At 35.4% G+C, this 17,701-nt stretch overlaps 7 non-coding genes across 7 annotated transcripts; all 7 read right to left on the reverse strand.

The window, feature by feature from the left end:
- Positions 1-2,017: 2,017 nt before the first annotated feature.
- Positions 2,018-2,089, reverse strand: trnac-gca (transfer RNA cysteine (anticodon GCA)). The gene has a single exon. It is a non-coding gene; the product is annotated as a tRNA-Cys (tRNA).
- A 2,489-nt stretch (positions 2,090-4,578) lies between these two features.
- On the reverse strand, positions 4,579-4,650 carry trnac-gca (transfer RNA cysteine (anticodon GCA)). The gene has a single exon. It is a non-coding gene; the product is annotated as a tRNA-Cys (tRNA).
- Positions 4,651-7,108: 2,458 nt separating this feature from the next.
- trnac-gca (transfer RNA cysteine (anticodon GCA)) lies at positions 7,109-7,180 on the reverse strand. The gene has a single exon. It is a non-coding gene; the product is annotated as a tRNA-Cys (tRNA).
- A 2,463-nt stretch (positions 7,181-9,643) lies between these two features.
- trnac-gca (transfer RNA cysteine (anticodon GCA)) lies at positions 9,644-9,715 on the reverse strand. Its single transcript has one exon. It is a non-coding gene; the product is annotated as a tRNA-Cys (tRNA).
- A 2,485-nt stretch (positions 9,716-12,200) lies between these two features.
- Positions 12,201-12,272, reverse strand: trnac-gca (transfer RNA cysteine (anticodon GCA)). The gene has a single exon. It is a non-coding gene; the product is annotated as a tRNA-Cys (tRNA).
- Positions 12,273-14,757: 2,485 nt separating this feature from the next.
- trnac-gca (transfer RNA cysteine (anticodon GCA)) lies at positions 14,758-14,829 on the reverse strand. Its single transcript has one exon. It is a non-coding gene; the product is annotated as a tRNA-Cys (tRNA).
- Positions 14,830-17,293: 2,464 nt separating this feature from the next.
- trnac-gca (transfer RNA cysteine (anticodon GCA)) lies at positions 17,294-17,365 on the reverse strand. Its single transcript has one exon. It is a non-coding gene; the product is annotated as a tRNA-Cys (tRNA).
- Between the last annotated feature and the right edge of the window lie 336 nt (positions 17,366-17,701).

Raw genomic sequence — 17,701 nt, forward strand, 5'->3', positions numbered from 1 at the left:
AAAAATGTCTGGTCATGGGGGGAGCATCCCACTGAAAAACACTCGGTCCTTCAAAGGGTTTAGCAAAGGTTGGTTTGCTTGAGCTCACCCTAGAAAAGTGGTTGTTACTTTATTTTTTAATATATTAAATTGAAAGCCACAGCTTGCCTTGTCAGACGTCTTTGACAGATTATTTAAGAAGCGCCATGCTTTGCATTCTTATGACAGTCATCATTTTCATGTTACGTATTCTTCATGGTAACAGTGAAGATGCTTTCCAAGTCAATTTCTATAAATATAAGGGGACACTCTGATATTCCTTTTTACATGTTATGTCCGAGATTGGTTAAATGTAATTTTTTATTAAATGTTTCCATTAAGATTCAACTCACAGCACAACAATTTGTTATCTTATGGTGATGCTACAGTTGTATTGATTTAAAAACTACATACTATTAGCACGTGCCTTGTTTTATGGTTACTCCTTACTCAGCAATGCGACCATAGCTTCACTCTAATATGAACTCCATTGAATGTAAAACAAAGGCCCTGTCCACACTATGCCTTTAAACCGTATTAGTTGCGTTTAAGCCGGCTTAAAAGTGCTAAATACGGTTTGCGTCCACACTACGCAGCATTTAATACCGTACTCGAGACCACCTCAGGAGGTAGTCTCGAGTCCGGTTCTAATTAGATCGCATCAGGTAGTGCGGTTTATCAGAAGTGTGGACGCTGTAATACCAAACTACATGTTTTGTGTATCCTCCAATATCCCAAAATGCTTTGTGGTATGTTTGGCGAAATACTCAGAGCAGGCACCTGAAGGAGTTGCTATCACTGTACACTCCGCACTAGGTATTCATTTTTATGCTTCAAAAAATCTTTCAGGACATCTCTGTTAAACTAGTGGGGAAAATCGTATTTTTCTTGAATCGTACTTGTACTTGCTAGAACCAAAGTCATTGTATTTATCTTGCTCTTAACCGTATTATTACTTGTACTGTGATCCTTGAAATGTATTTTTGTTTACGACTGTAAGTCGCCCAGGATAAGGGCGGCTGCTAAGAAATAAATAAATAAATAAATAAATAAAAATAATAATAATAATAATAATAATAATAATAAATAAATAAACAAAAACACAGCGTTAAATTAGGCGACTGCAAAAATGAAATGCGAGTTAAAAGTAGGATCGGGAATGAACAAATTACGTATTTTGTCAGCTCTGTTTGAAATAAAATTAAGAGGACCAGAATTAGGCTCAGGCAAGATATGAAGGTAAAAACAAAGATTGTTTTGTAATTAACAGCTTTTTCTGAGTTTAATTCTAAAACAGAATCAGCTCAATGTGTTTAAAGGGACTTCACCTGATTAAAAATAAAACCTGAAAACTTCAAGCCCTACTTGTGTGTGTGTTCGGATTTACTTTTTCCGCAATACTGGTAATATTTAATTTATGCAATATTTAATTTATGCAAACTGCAGTTACTGACAGGCTTGATAATTGAGGCAATACTGAATCTTTCAGTTAATTCTTATGAAAAAATAAATAAAAAATTGGTGTATGCTACAGCCGGTAGATGGTGTCAAGTATTAAAAAAAAAATACTATTTGCAAAATAGTATTTACTAATTTCTATTGATAATATATTTCTGGCAACCTATTTTATGTTTGTATTTTAAATACATTTGGAGACCAGTGTTGTCTTTTTAAATATTTTCCGTGACTATGTTGCCATCCTTGGCGTTCACTGTTAACCGAAAGGTTTGTGGTTTGAGCTCAAACAGGAACTCTTTTTTATATTAAACTGGCCAGCCAGATTGCCTTCCCAGGCGGCCTTCTCAAGAGAGGCCAAGCTTCTAATTTCTCCAGTTGTAAAGGGTGCGGTGGCCAAGTGGTAAGGTGTTTGGTCCCGTAAATTGAGGATCACGTCTTCAAACCCTGTCTGTACCTTGTTGCTGTCTTTGAAACACTATTTTTTGCTTCTAGCTGAAATAAAAAATGTTAACGTGCATTTTGTATTTTAATTTAGAAAAAAAGGGGGCACTCGGATTTGAACCGGGGACCTCTTGATCTGCAGGCAAATGCTCTACCACTGAGCTATACCCCCAACTCACTAGCCTATTCCAGCTATGCCCTTTTCTGCCAAGCACAACCAACGGTGCCGAGCTGCAGTTTCAGAAATGCAACACATCAATGGCTAGTTATTTTTTACCTTGTGTCCCGCAGCAATATTTTTCAACAAAACATTCAAGAAGTATTGTATAAGGTCCGTCAAGTAATAGAATAACACGTTGTTATACATGTATCTCTTTGAAAACACTAAGCGAAATAGATAATAATCAGAAAATGCTTAACGTTTTTTATTTTAAGAAATTAAACTAAATACAAAATATAGTGTTGAAAAAAAGAGAGAAGCTTTATGGTTTCTGAAGTACGTTATAACGTTCCCCAAAATGTTCTGAAAACAAGGACACCAAGTCCAAGATGCCACTGTAACACATTTTTTAGTGCATTTTGTTTTTATTGGAAGAGAGTCAAATACAGCCAAAAAATGTCTGGTCATGGGGGGAGCATCCCACTGAAAAACACTCGGTCCTTCAAAGGGTTTAGCAAAGGTTGGTTTGCTTGAGCTCACCCTAGAAAAGTGGTTGTTACTTTATTTTTTAATATATTAAATTGAAAGCCACAGCTTGCCTTGTCAGACGTCTTTGACAGATTATTTAAGAAGCGCCATGCTTTGCATTCTTATGACAGTCATCATTTTCATGTTACGTATTCTTCATGGTAACAGTGAAGATGCTTTCCAAGTCAATTTCTATAAATATAAGGGGACACTCTGATATTCCTTTTTACATGTTATGTCCGAGATTGGTTAAATGTAATTTTTTATTAAATGTTTCCATTAAGATTCAACTCACAGCACAACAATTTGTTATCTTATGGTGCTGCTACAGTTGTATTGATTTAAAAACTACATACTATTAGCATGTGCCTTGTTTTATGGTTACTCCTTACTCAGCAATGCGACCATAGCTTCACTCTAATATGAACTCCATTGAATGTAAAACAAAGGCCCTGTCCACACTATGCCTTTAAACCGTATTAGTTGCGTTTAAGCCGGCTTAAAAGTGCTAAATACGGTTTGCGTCCACACTACGCAGCATTTAATACCGTACTCGAGACCACCTCAGGAGGTAGTCTCGAGTCCGGTTCTAATTAGATCGCATCAGGTAGTGCGGTTTATCAGAAGTGTGGACGCTGTAATACCAAACTACATGTTTTGTGTATCCTCCAATATCCCAAAATGCTTTGTGGTATGTTTGGCGAAATACTCAGAGCAGGCGCCTGAAGGAGTTGCTATCACTGTACACTCCGCACTAGGTATTCATTTTTATGCTTCAAAAAATCTTTCAGGACATCTCTGTTAAACTAGTGGGGAAAATCGTATTTTTCTTGAATCGTACTTGTACTTGCTAGAACCAAAGTCATTGTATTTATCTTGCTCTTAACCGTATTATTACTTGTACTGTGATCCTTGAAATGTATTTTTGTTTACGACTGTAAGTCGCCCAGGATAAGGGCGGCTGCTAAGAAATAAATAAATAAATAAATAAATAAATAAATAAAAATAATAATAATAATAATAATAATAATAATAATAATAATAATAATAATAATAATAAATAAATAAACAAAAACACAGCGTTAAATTAGGCGACTGCAAAAATGAAATGCGAGTTAAAAGTAGGATCGGGAATGAACAAATTACGTATTTTGTCAGCTCTGTTTGAAATAAAATTAAGAGGACCAGAATTAGGCTCAGGCAAGATATGAAGGTAAAAACAAAGATTGTTTTGTAATTAACAGCTTTTTCTGAGTTTAATTCTAAAACAGAATCAGCTCAATGTGTTTAAAGGGACTTCACCTGATTAAAAATAAAACCTGAAAACTTCAAGCCCTACTTGTGTGTGTGTTCGGATTTACTTTTTCCGCAATACTGGTAATATTTAATTTATGCAATATTTAATTTATGCAAACTGCAGTTACTGACAGGCTTGATAATTGAGGCAATACTGAATCTTTCAGTTAATTCTTATGAAAAAATAAATAAAAAATTGGTGTATGCTACAGCCGGTAGATGGTGTCAAGTATTAAAAAAAAAATACTATTTGCAAAATAGTATTTACTAATTTCTATTGATAATATATTTCTGGCAACCTATTTTATGTTTGTATTTTAAATACATTTGGAGACCAGTGTTGTCTTTTTAAATATTTTCCGTGACTATGTTGCCATCCTTGGCGTTCACTGTTAACCGAAAGGTTTGTGGTTTGAGCTCAAACAGGAACTCTTTTTTATATTAAACTGGCCAGCCAGATTGCCTTCCCAGGCGGCCTTCTCAAGAGAGGCCAAGCTTCTAATTTCTCCAGTTGTAAAGGGTGCGGTGGCCAAGTGGTAAGGTGTTTGGTCCCGTAAATTGAGGATCACGTCTTCAAACCCTGTCTGTACCTTGTTGCTGTCTTTGAAACACTATTTTTTGCTTCTAGCTGAAATAAAAAATGTTAACGTGCATTTTGTATTTTAATTTAGAAAAAAAGGGGGCACTCGGATTTGAACCGGGGACCTCTTGATCTGCAGTCAAATGCGCTACCACTGAGCTATACCCCCAACTCACTAGCCTATTCCAGCTATGCCCTTTTCTGCCAAGCACAACCAACGGTGCCGAGCTGCAGTTTCAGAAATGCAACACATCAATGGCTAGTTATTTTTTACCTTGTGTCCCGCAGCAATATTTTTCAACAAAACATTCAAGAAGTATTGTATAAGGTCCGTCAAGTAATAGAATAACACGTTGTTATACATGTATCTCTTTGAAAACACTAAGCGAAATAGATAATAATCAGAAAATGCTTAACGTTTTTTATTTCAAGAAATTAAACTAAATACAAAATATAGTGTTGAAAAAAAGAGAGAAGCTTTATGGTTTCTGAAGTACGTTATAACGTTCCCCACAATGTTCTGAAAACAAGGACACCAAGTCCAAGATGCCACTGTAACACATTTTTTAGTGCATTTTGTTTTTATTGGAAGAGAGTCAAATACAGCCAAAAAATGTCTGGTCATGGGGGGAGCATCCCACTGAAAAACACTCGGTCCTTCAAAGGGTTTAGCAAAGGTTGGTTTGCTTGAGCTCACCCTAGAAAAGTGGTTGTTACTTTATTTTTTAATATATTAAATTGAAAGCCACAGCTTGCCTTGTCAGACGTCTTTGACAGATTATTTAAGAAGCGCCATGCTTTGCATTCTTATGACAGTCATCATTTTCATGTTACGTATTCTTCATGGTAACAGTGAAGATGCTTTCCAAGTCAATTTCTATAAATATAAGGGGACACTCTGATATTCCTTTTTACATGTTATGTCCGAGATTGGTTAAATGTAATTTTTTATTAAATGTTTCCATTAAGATTCAACTCACAGCACAACAATTTGTTATCTTATGGTGCTGCTACAGTTGTATTGATTTAAAAACTACATACTATTAGCATGTGCCTTGTTTTATGGTTACTCCTTACTCAGCAATGTGACCATAGCTTCACTCTAATATGAACTCCATTGAATGTAAAACAAAGGCCCTGTCCACACTATGCCTTTAAACCGTATTAGTTGCGTTTAAGCCGGCTTAAAAGTGCTAAATACGGTTTGCGTCCACACTACGCAGCATTTAATACCGTACTCGAGACCACCTCAGGAGGTAGTCTCGAGTCCGGTTCTAATTAGATCGCATCAGGTAGTGCGGTTTATCAGAAGTGTGGACGCTGTAATACCAAACTACATGTTTTGTGTATCCTCCAATATCCCAAAATGCTTTGTGGTATGTTTGGCGAAATACTCAGAGCAGGCGCCTGAAGGAGTTGCTATCACTGTACACTCCGCACTAGGTATTCATTTTTATGCTTCAAAAAATCTTTCAGGACATCTCTGTTAAACTAGTGGGGAAAATCGTATTTTTCTTGAATCGTACTTGTACTTGCTAGAACCAAAGTCATTGTATTTATCTTGCTCTTAACCGTATTATTACTTGTACTGTGATCCTTGAAATGTATTTTTGTTTACGACTGTAAGTCGCCCAGGATAAGGGCGGCTGCTAAGAAATAAATAAATAAATAAATAAATAAATAAATAATAATAATAATAATAATAATAATAATAAATAAATAAACAAAAACACAGCGTTAAATTAGGCGACTGCAAAAATGAAATGCGAGTTAAAAGTAGGATCGGGAATGAACAAATTACGTATTTTGACAGCTCTGTTTGAAATAAAATTAAGAGGACCAGAATTAGGCTCAGGCAAGATATGAAGGTAAAAACAAAGATTGTTTTGTAATTAACAGCTTTTTCTGAGTTTAATTCTAAAACAGAATCAGCTCAATTTGTTTAAAGGGACTTCACCTGATTAAAAATAAAACCTGAAAACTTCAAGCCCTACTTGTGTGTGTGTTTGGATTTACTTTTTCCGCAATACTGGTAATATTTAATTTATGCAATATTTAATTTATGCAAACTGCAGTTACTGACAGGCTTGATAATTGAGGCAATACTGAATCTTTCAGTTAATTCTTATGAAAAAATAAATAAAAAATTGGTGTATGCTACAGCCGGTAGATGGTGTCAAGTATTAAAAAAAAAATACTATTTGCAAAATAGTATTTACTAATTTCTATTGATAATATATTTCTGGCAACCTATTTTATGTTTGTATTTTAAATACATTTGGAGACCACTGTTGTCTTTTTAAATATTTTCCGTGACTATGTTGCCATCCTTGGCATTCACTGTTAACCGAAAGGTTTGTGGTTTGAGCTCAAACAGGAACTCTTTTTTATAATAAACTGGCCAGCCAGATTGCCTTCCCAGGCGGCCTTCTCAAGAGAGGCCAAGCTTCTAATTTCTCCAGTTGTAAAGGGTGCGGTGGCCAAGTGGTAAGGTGTTTGGTCCCGTAAATTGAGGATCACGTCTTCAAACCCTGTCTGTACCTTGTTGCTGTCTTTGAAACACTATTTTTTGCTTCTAGCTGAAATAAAAAATGTTAACGTGCATTTTGTATTTTAATTTAGAAAAAAGGGGGCACTCGGATTTGAACCGGGGACCTCTTGACCTGCAGTCAAATGCTCTACCACTGAGCTATACCCCCAACTCACTAGCCTAGTCCAGCTATGCCCTTTTCTGCCAAGCACAACCAACGGTGCCGAGCTGCAGTTTCAGAAATGCAACCTATCAATGGCTAGTTATTTTTTACCTTGTGTCCCGCAGCAATATTTTTCAACAAAACATTCAAGAAGTATTGTATAAGGTCCGTCAAGTAATAGAATAACACGTTGTTATACATGTATCTCTTTGAAAACACTAAGCGAAATAGATAATAATCAGAAAATGCTTAACGTTTTTTATTTCAAGAAATTAAACTAAATACAAAATATAGTGTTGAAAAAAAGAGAGAAGCTTTATGGTTTCTGAAGTACGTTATAACGTTCCCCAAAATGTTCTGAAAACAAGGACACCAAGTCCAAGATGCCACTGTAACACATTTTTTAGTGCATTTTGATTTTATTGGAAGAGAGTCAAATACAGCCAAAAAATGTCTGGTCATGGGGGGAGCATCCCACTGAAAAACACTCGGTCCTTCAAAGGGTTTAGCAAAGGTTGGTTTGCTTGAGCTCACCCTAGAAAAGTGGTTGTTACTTTATTTTTTAATATATTAAATTGAAAGCCACAGCTTGCCTTGTCAGACGTCTTTGACAGATTATTTAAGAAGCACCATGCTTTGCATTCTTATGACAGTCATCATTTTCATTTTACGTATTCTTCATGGTAACAGTGAAGATGCTTTCCAAGTCAATTTCTATAAATATAAGGGGACACTCTGATATTCCTTTTTACATGTTATGTCCGAGATTGGTTAAATGTAATTTTTTATTAAATGTTTCCATTAAGATTCAACTCACAGCACAACAATTTGTTATCTTATGGTGCTGCTACAGTTGTATTGATTTAAAAACTACATACTATTAGCATGTGCCTTGTTTTATGGTTACTCCTTACTCAGCAATGCGACCATAGCTTCACTCTAATATGAACTCCATTGAATGTAAAACAAAGGCCCTGTCCACACTATGCCTTTAAACCGTATTAGTTGCGTTTAAGCCGGCTTAAAAGTGCTAAATACGGTTTGCGTCCACACTACGCAGCATTTAATACCGTACTCGAGACCACCTCAGGAGGTAGTCTCGAGTCCGGTTCTAATTAGATCGCATCAGGTAGTGCGGTTTATCAGAAGTGTGGACGCTGTAATACCAAACTACATGTTTTGTGTATCCTCCAATATCCCCAAATGCTTTGTGGTATGTTTGGCGAAATACTCAGAGCAGGCGCCTGAAGGAGTTGCTATCACTGTACACTCCGCACTAGGTATTCATTTTTATGCTTCAAAAAATCTTTCAGGACATCTCTGTTAAACTAGTGGGGAAAATCGTATTTTTCTTGAATCGTACTTGTACTTGCTAGAACCAAAGTCATTGTATTTATCTTGCTCTTAACCGTATTATTACTTGTACTGTGATCCTTGAAATGTATTTTTGTTTACGACTGTAAGTCGCCCAGGATAAGGGCGGCTGCTAAGAAATAAATAAATAAATAAATAAATAAATAAATAAATAATAATAATAATAATAATAATAATAATAAATAAATAAACAAAAACACAGCGTTAAATTAGGGGACTACAAAAATGAAATACGAGTTAAAAGTAGGATCGGGAATGAACAAATTACGTATTTTGTCAGCTCTGTTTGAAATAAAATTAAGAGGACCAGAATTAGGCTCAGGCAAGATATGAAGGTAAAAACAAAGATTGTTTTGTAATTAACAGCTTTTTCTGAGTTTAATTCTAAAACAGAATCAGCTCAATGTGTTTAAAGGGACTTCACCTGATTAAAAATAAAACCTGAAAACTTCAAGCCCTACTTGTGTGTGTGTTTGGATTTACTTTTTCCGCAATACTGGTAATATTTAATTTATGCAATATTTAATTTATGCAAACTGCAGTTACTGACAAGCTTGATAATTGAGGCAATACTGAATCTTTCAGTTAATTCTTATGAAAAAATAAATAAAAAATTGGTGTATGCTACAGCCGGTAGATGGTGTCAAGTATTAAAAAAAAAATACTATTTGCAAAATAGTATTTACTAATTTCTATTGATAATATATTTCTGGCAACCTATTTTATGTTTGTATTTTAAATACATTTGGAGACCACTGTTGTCTTTTTAAATATTTTCCGTGACTATGTTGCCATCCTTGGCGTTCACTGTTAACCGAAAGGTTTGTGGTTTGAGCTCAAACAGGAACTCTTTTTTATATTAAACTGGCCAGCCAGATTGCCTTCCCAGGCGGCCTTCTCAAGAGAGGCCAAGCTTCTAATTTCTCCAGTTGTAAAGGGTGCGGTGGCCAAGTGGTAAGGTGTTTGGTCCCGTAAATTGAGGATCACGTCTTCAAACCCTGTCTGTACCTTGTTGCTGTCTTTGAAACACTATTTTTTGCTTCTAGCTGAAATAAAACATGTTAACGTGCATTTTGTATTTTAATTTAGAAAAAAAGGAGGCACTCGGATTTGAACCGGGGACCTCTCGATCTGCAGTCAAATGCTCTACCACTGAGCTATACCCCCAACTCGCTAGCCTATTCCAGCTATGCCCTTTTCTGCCAAGCACAACCAACGGTGCCGAGCTGCAGTTTCAGAACTGCAACCTATCAATGGCTAGTTATTTTTTACCTTGTGTCCCGCAGCAATATTTTTCAACAAAACATTCAAGAAGTATTGTATAAGGTCCGTCAAGTAATAGAATAACACGTTGTTATACATGTATCTCTTTGAAAACACTAAGCGAAATAGATAATAATCAGAAAATGCTTAACGTTTTTTATTTCAAGAAATTAAACTAAATACAAAATATAGTGTTGAAAAAAAGAGAGAAGCTTTATGGTTTCTGAAGTACGTTCCCCAAAATGTTCTGAAAACAAGGACACCAAGTCCAAGATGCCACTGTAACACATTTTTTAGTGCATTTTGTTTTTATTGGAAGAGAGTCAAATACAGCCAAAAAATGTCTGGTCATGGGGGGAGCATCCCACTGAAAAACACTCGGTCCTTCAAAGGGTTTAGCAAAGGTTGGTTTGCTTGAGCTCACCCTAGAAAAGTGGTTGTTACTTTATTTTTTAATATATTAAATTGAAAGCCACAGCTTGCCTTGTCAGACGTCTTTGACAGATTATTTAAGAAGCACCATGCTTTGCATTCTTATGACAGTCATCATTTTCATGTTACGTATTCTTCATGGTAACAGTGAAGATGCTTTCCAAGTCAATTTCTATAAATATAAGGGGACACTCTGATATTCCTTTTTACATGTTATGTCCGAGATTGGTTAAATGTAATTTTTTATTAAATGTTTCCATTAAGATTCAACTCACAGCACAACAATTTGTTATCTTATGGTGCTGCTACAGTTGTATTGATTTAAAAACTACATACTATTAGCATGTGCCTTGTTTTATGGTTACTCCTTACTCAGCAATGCGACCATAGCTTCACTCTAATATGAACTCCATTGAATGTAAAACAAAGGCCCTGTCCACACTATGCCTTTAAACCGTATTAGTTGCGTTTAAGCCGGCTTAAAAGTGCTAAATACGGTTTGCGTCCACACTACGCAGCATTTAATACCGTACTCGAGACCACCTCAGGAGGTAGTCTCGAGTCCGGTTCTAATTAGATCGCATCAGGTAGTGCGGTTTATCAGAAGTGTGGACGCTGTAATACCAAACTACATGTTTTGTGTATCCTCCAATATCCCAAAATGCTTTGTGGTATGTTTGGCGAAATACTCAGAGCAGGCGCCTGAAGGAGTTGCTATCACTGTACACTCCGCACTAGGTATTCATTTTTATGCTTCAAAAAATCTTTCAGGACATCTCTGTTAAACTAGTGGGGAAAATCGTATTTTTCTTGAATCGTACTTGTACTTGCTAGAACCAAAGTCATTGTATTTATCTTGCTGTTAACCGTATTATTACTTGTACTGTGATCCTTGAAATGTATTTTTGTTTACGACTGTAAGTCGCCCAGGATAAGGGCGGCTGCTAAGAAAGAATGAAAGAAAGAAATAAAGAAATAAATAAATAAATAAATAAATAAATAAATAAATAAATAATAATAATAATAATAATAATAATAAATAAATAAATAAACAAAAACACAGCGTTAAATTAGGCGACTGCAAAAATGAAATGCGAGTTAAAAGTAGGATCGGGAATGAACAAATTACGTATTTTGTCAGCTCTGTTTGAAATAAAATTAAGAGGACCAGAATTAGGCTCAGACAAGATATGAAGGTAAAAAAAAAGATTGTTTTGTAATTAACAGCTTTTTCTGAGTTTAATTCTAAAACAGAATCAGCTCAATGTGTTTAAAGGGACTTCACCTGATTAAAAATAAAACCTGAAAACTTCAAGCCCTACTTGTGTGTGTGTTCGGATTTACTTTTTCCGCAATACTGGTAATATTTAATTTATGCAATATTTAATTTATGCAAACTGCAGTTACTGACAGGCTTGATAATTGAGGCAATACTGAATCTTTCAGTTAATTCTTATGAAAAAATAAATAAAAAATTGGTGTATGCTACAGCCGGTAGATGGTGTCAAGTATTAAAAAAAAAATACTATTTGCAAAATAGTATTTAATAATTTCTATTGATAATATATTTCTGGCAACCTATTTTATGTTTGTATTTTAAATACATTTGGAGACCAGTGTTGTCTTTTTAAATATTTTCCGTGACTATGTTGCCATCCTTGGCGTTCACTGTTAACCGAAAGGTTTGTGGTTTGAGCTCAAACAGGAACTCTTTTTTATATTAAACTGGCCAGCCAGATTGCCTTCCCAGGCGGCCTTCTCAAGAGAGGCCAAGCTTCTAATTTCTCCAGTTGTAAAGGGTGCGGTGGCCAAGTGGTAAGGTGTTTGGTCCCGTAAATTGAGGATCACGTCTTCAAACCCTGTCTGTACCTTGTTGCTGTCTTTGAAACACTATTTTTTGCTTCTAGCTGAAATAAAAAATGTTAACGTGCATTTTGTATTTTAATTTAGAAAAAAAAAGGGGCACTCGGATTTGAACCGGGGACCTCTTGAGCTGCAGTCAAATGCTCTACCACTGAGCTATACCCCCAACTCACTAGCCTATTCCAGCTATGCCCTTTTCTGCCAAGCACAACCAACGGTTCCAAGCTGCAGTTTCAGAAATGCAACCTATCAATGGCTAGTTATTTTTTACCTTGTGTCCAGCATGCAATATTTTTAAACAAAACATTCAAGAAGTATTGTATAAGGTCCTTCAAGTAATAGAATAACACGTTGTTATACATGTATCTCTTTGAAAACACTAAGCGAAATAGATAATAATCAGAAAATGCTTAAAGTTTTTTATTTCAAGAAATTAAACTAAATACAAAATATAGTGTTGAAAAAAAGAGAGAAGCTTTATGGTTTCGGAAGTACGTTATAACGTTCCCCAAAATGTTCTGAAAACAAGGACACCAAGTCCAAGATGCCACTGTAACACATTTTTTAGTGCATTTTGTTTTTATTGGAAGAGAGTCAAATACAGCCAAAAAATGTCTGGTCATGGGGGGAGCATCCCACTGAAAAACACTCGGTCCTTCAAAGGGTTTAGCAAAGGTTGGTTTGCTTGAGCTCACCCTAGAAAAGTGGTTGTTACTTTATTTTTTAATATATTAAATTGAAAGCCACAGCTTGCCTTGTCAGACGTCTTTGACAGATTATTTAAGAAGCGCCATGCTTTGCATTCTTATGACAGTCATCATTTTCATGTTACGTATTCTTCATGGTAACAGTGAAGATGCTTTCCAAGTCAATTTCTATAAATATAAGGGGACACTCTGATATTCCTTTTTACGTTATGTCCGAGATTGGTTAAATGTAATTTTTTATTAAATGTTTCCATTAAGATTCAACTCACAGCACAACAATTTGTTATCTTATGGTGCTGCTACAGTTGTATTGATTTAAAAACTACATACTATTAGCATGTGCCTTGTTTTATGGTTACTCCTTACTCAGCAATGCGACCATAGCTTCACTCTAATATGAACTCCATTGAATGTAAAACAAAGGCCCTGTCCACACTATGCCTTTAAACCGTATTAGTTGCGTTTAAGCCGGCTTAAAAGTGCTAAATACGGTTTGCGTCCACACTACGCAGCATTTAATACCGTACTCGAGACCACCTCAGGAGGTAGTCTCGAGTCCGGTTCTAATTAGATCGCATCAGGTAGTGCGGTTTATCAGAAGTGTGGACGCTGTAATACCAAACTACATGTTTTGTGTATCCTCCAATATCCCAAAATGCTTTGTGGTATGTTTGGCGAAATACTCAGAGCAGGCGCCTGAAGGAGTTGCTATCACTGTACACTCCGCACTAGGTATTCATTTTTATGCTTCAAAAAATCTTTCAGGACATCTCTGTTAAACTAGTGGGGAAAATCGTATTTTTCTTGAATCGTACTTGTACTTGCTAGAACCAAAGTCATTGTATTTATCTTGCTGTTAACCGTATTATTACTTGTACTGTGATCCTTGAAATGTATTTTTGTTTACGACTGTAAGTCGCCCAGGATAAGGGCGGCTGCTAAGAAAGAATGAAAGAAATAAATAAATAAATAAATAAATAAATAAATAAATAAATAAAAATAATAATAATAATAATAATAATAATAAATAAATAAATAAACAAAAACACAGCGTTAAATTAGGCGACTGCAAAAATGAAATGCGAGTTAAAAGTAGGATCGGGAATGAACAAATTACGTATTTTGTCAGCTCTGTTTGAAATAAAATTAAGAGGACCAGAATTAGGCTCAGGCAAGATATGAAGGTAAAAAAAAAGATTGTTTTGTAATTAACAGCTTTTTCTGAGTTTAATTCTAAAACAGAATCAGCTCAATGTGTTTAAAGGGACTTCACCTGATTAAAAATAAAACCTGAAAACTTCAAGCCCTACTTGTGTGTGTGTTCGGATTTACTTTTTCCGCAATACTGGTAATATTTAATTTATGCAATATTTAATTTATGCAAACTGCAGTTACTGACAGGCTTGATAATTGAGGCAATACTGAATCTTTCAGTTAATTCTTATGAAAAAATAAATAAAAAATTGGTGTATGCTACAGCCGGTAGATGGTGTCAAGTATTAAAAAAAAAATACTATTTGCAAAATAGTATTTACTAATTTCTATTGATAATATATTTCTGGCAACCTATTTTATGTTTGTATTTTAAATACATTTGGAGACCAGTGTTGTCTTTTTAAATATTTTCCGTGACTATGTTGCCATCCTTGGCGTTCACTGTTAACCGAAAGGTTTGTGGTTTGAGCTCAAACAGGAACTCTTTTTTATATTAAACTGGCCAGCCAGATTGCCTTCCCAGGCGGCCTTCTCAAGAGAGGCCAAGCTTCTAATTTCTCCAGTTGTAAAGGGTGCGGTGGCCAAGTGGTAAGGTGTTTGGTCCCGTAAATTGAGGATCACGTCTTCAAACCCTGTCTGTACCTTGTTGCTGTCTTTGAAACACTATTTTTTGCTTCTAGCTGAAATAAAAAATGTTAACGTGCATTTTGTATTTTAATTTAGAAAAAAAGGGGGCACTCGGATTAGAACCGGGGACCTCTTGATCTGCAGTCAAATGCTCTACCACTGAGCTATACCCCCAACTCACTAGCCTATTCCAGCTATGCCCTTTTCTGCCAAGCACAACCAACGGTGCCGAGCTGCAGTTTCAGAAATGCAACCTATCAATGGCTAGTTATTTTTTACCTTGTGTCCCGCAGCAATATTTTTCAACAAAACATTCAAGAAGTATTGTATAAGGTCCGTCAAATAATAGAATAACACGTTGTTATACATGTATCTCTTTGAAAACACTAAGCGAAATAGATAATAATCAGAAAATGCTTAACGTTTTTTATTTCAAGAAATTAAACTAAATACAAAATATAGTGTTGAAAAAAAGAGAGAAGCTTTATGGTTTCTGAAGTACGTTATAACGTTCCCCCAAATGTTCTGAAAACAAAGACACCAAGTCCAAGATGCCACTGTAACACATTTTTTAGTGCATTTTGTTTTTATTGGAAGAGAGTCAAATACAGCCAAAAAATGTCTGGTCATGGGGGGAGCATCCCACTGAAAAACACTCGGTCCTTCAAAGGGTTTAGCAAAGGTTGGTTTGCTTGAGCTCACCCTAGAAAAGTGGTTGTTACTTTATTTTTTAATATATTAAATTGAAAGCCACAGCTTGCCTTGTCAGACGTCTTTGACAGATTATTTAAGAAGCGCCATGCTTTGCATTCTTATGACAGTCATCATTTTCATGTTACGTATTCTTCATGGTAACAGTGAAGATGCTTTCCAAGTCAATTTCTATAAATATAAGGGGACACTCTGATATTCCTTTTTACATGTTATGTCCGAGATTGGTTAAATGTAATTTTTTATTAAATGTTTCCATTAAGATTCAACTCACAGCACAACAATTTGTTATCTTATGGTGCTGCTACAGTTGTATTGATTTAAAAACTACATACTATTAGCATGTGCCTTGTTTTATGGTTACTCCTTACTCAGCAATGCGACCATAGCTTCACTCTAATATGAACTCCATTGAATGTAAAACAAAGGCCCTGTCCACACTATGCCTTTAAACCGTATTAGTTGCGTTTAAGCCGGCTTAAAAGTGCTAAATACGGTTTGCGTCCACACTACGCAGCATTTAATACCGTACTCGAGACCACCTCAGGAGGTAGTCTCGAGTCCGGTTCTAATTAGATCGCATCAGGTAGTGCGGTTTATCAGAAGTGTGGACGCTGTAATACCAAACTACATGTTTTGTGTATCCTCCAATATCCCCAAATGCTTTGTGGTATGTTTGGCGAAATACTCAGAGCAGGCGCCTGAAGGAGTTGCTATCACTGTACACTCCGCACTAGGTATTCATTTTTATGCTTCAAAAAATCTTTCAGGACATCTCTGTTAAACTAGTGGGGAAAATCGTATTTTTCTTGAATCGTACTTGTACTTGCTAGAACCAAAGTCATTGTATTTCTCTTGCTCTTAACCGTATTATTACTTGTACTGTGATCCTTGAAATGTATTTTTGTTTACGACTGTAAGTCGCCCAGGATAAGGGCGGCTGCTAAGAAATAAATAAATAAATAAATAAATAAATAAATAAATAAATAATAATAATAATAATAATAATAATAAATAAATAAACAAAAACACAGCGTTAAATTAGGCGACTGCAAAAATGAAATGCGAGTTAAAAGTAGGATCGGGAATGAACAAATTACGTATTTTGTCAGCTCTGTTTGAAATAAAATTAAGAGGACCAGAATTAGGCTCAGGCAAGATATGAAGGTAAAAACAAAGATTGTTTTGTAATTAACAGCTTTTTCTGAGTTTAATTATAAAACAGAATCAGCTCAATTTGTTTAAAGGGACTTCACCTGATTAAAAATAAAACCTGAAAACTTCAAGCCCTACTTGTGTGTGTGTTCGGATTTACTTTTTCCGCAATACTGGTAATATTTAATTTATGCAATATTTAATTTATGCAAACTGCAGTTACTGACAGGCTTGATAATTGAGGCAATACTGAATCTTTCAGTTAATTCTTATGAAAAAATAAATAAAAAATTGGTGTATGCTACAGCCGGTAGATGGTGTCAAGTATTAAAAAAAAAATACTATTTGCAAAATAGTATTTACTAATTTCTATTGATAATATATTTCTGACAACCTATTTTATGTTTGTATTTTAAATACATTTGGAGACCACTGTTGTCTTTTTAAATATTTTCCGTGACTATGTTGCCATCCTTGGCGTTCACTGTTAACCGAAAGGTTTGTGGTTTGAGCTCAAACAGGAACTCTTTTTTGTATTAAACTGGCCAGCCAGATTGTCTTCCCAGGTGGCCTTCTCAAGAGAAGCCAAGCTTCTAATTTCTCCAGTTGTAAAGGGTGCGGTGGCCAAGTGGTAAGGTGTTTGGTCCCGTAAATTGAGGATCACGTCTTCAAACCCTGTCTGTACCTTGTTGCTGTCTTTGAAACACTATTTTTTGCTTCTAGCTGGAATAAAAAATGTTAACGTGCATTTTGTATTTTAATTTAGAAAAAAAGGGGGCACTCGGATTTGAACCGGGGACCTCTTGATCTGCAGTCAAATGCTCTACCACTGAGCTATACCCCCAACTCACTAGCCTATTCCAGCTATGCCCTTTTCTGCCAAGCACAACCAACGGTGCCGAGCTGCAGTTTCAGAAATGCAACCTATTAATGGCTAGTTATTTTTTACCTTGTGTCCCGCAGCAATATTTTTCAACAAAACATTCAAGAAGTATTGTATAAGGTCCGTCAAGTAATAGAATAACACGTTGTTATACATGTATCTCTTTGAAAACACTAAGCGAAATAGATAATAATCAGAAAATGCTTAACGTTTTTTATTTCAAGAAATTAAACTAAATACAAAATATAGTGTTGAAAAAAAGAGAGAAGCTTTATGGTTTCTGAAGTACGTTATAAC

The sequence above is a fragment of the Acipenser ruthenus genome, chromosome 23 (assembly GCF_902713425.1).
Source record: "Acipenser ruthenus chromosome 23, fAciRut3.2 maternal haplotype, whole genome shotgun sequence".
Taxonomy (NCBI): domain Eukaryota; kingdom Metazoa; phylum Chordata; class Actinopteri; order Acipenseriformes; family Acipenseridae; genus Acipenser; species Acipenser ruthenus.